Source organism: Arachis duranensis, chromosome 2 (genome assembly GCF_000817695.3).
Source record: "Arachis duranensis cultivar V14167 chromosome 2, aradu.V14167.gnm2.J7QH, whole genome shotgun sequence".
Lineage (NCBI taxonomy): Eukaryota > Viridiplantae > Streptophyta > Magnoliopsida > Fabales > Fabaceae > Arachis > Arachis duranensis.
The window spans coordinates 17,242,013-17,242,992 of NC_029773.3; positions in this window are offsets into that span (position 1 = coordinate 17,242,013).

The window sequence follows — 980 nt, forward strand, 5'->3', positions numbered from 1 at the left end:
TTCACTCTTTTTGATTTTGTTTTAGAGCCATAAGTAAATGCAAACTCTTAAGTAAATAAATTCAGGTCCACTTTGATATGATGCACAAAATCTGTATGGATTTTTTTCTTTCCTGGTAATATTTTGATCTATTGAATCTAGAAAAGAGGGGAGAAGTTTAATATGCACAAATACTCTCAAACATGTTACATACTAAGGATTGGCACTGACTCAAAAAGAGGAACCCAATATTCCGCTTTGTTTTGTAATTTTTTCTTTCTTTGTTATTTTCCTGTTGTGCCTTATAGTTTAAACAATTTGATGCTTAATAGGATCAAGATTGTTATGAGCTTTCAGCTGAGTATGAAAGGAAGCATAAGACTGAGAAGTTGGAGGAACTTGGGAATATGCTAACTGGTCTTGATGCTGGGGATTCTATTGTCATTGCCAAATCATTTTCCCACATGCTTAATTTGGCTAACTTGGCAGAAGAAGTTCAAATTGCCTACCGAAGAAGGATTAAGCTATTAAAGATGGGCGATTTTGCTGATGAGAACTCTGCCATCACTGAATCTGACATTGAAGAAACCTTCAAGAGGCTTGTCACTGACCTGAAAAAGTCCCCACAGGAAGTGTTTGATGCTTTGAAGGAGCAAACTGTAGATTTGGTCCTAACTGCTCATCCCACTCAGTCCGTTCGTCGATCTCTGCTGCAAAAGCATGGAAGGTTTGTCACTGGACTCAGGAATAATTATAGTCCATTAACTACGAATTTATCATTCCAATTCACCAGAATCTGGAAATCATTGACCTCATTGGTAATCATTGTCCTCTTTATCATGATAAGCAGGAACTTGATGAGGCTCTCCAAAGAGAGGTGCATTCTTGATTTTGTGTCGACACAGCTCTGAAGAACATCGGAATAAATGAGCGTGTCCCATACAATGCCCCTCTTATTCAATTCTCTTCTTGGATGGGAGGAGATCGTGATGGTACCTTAC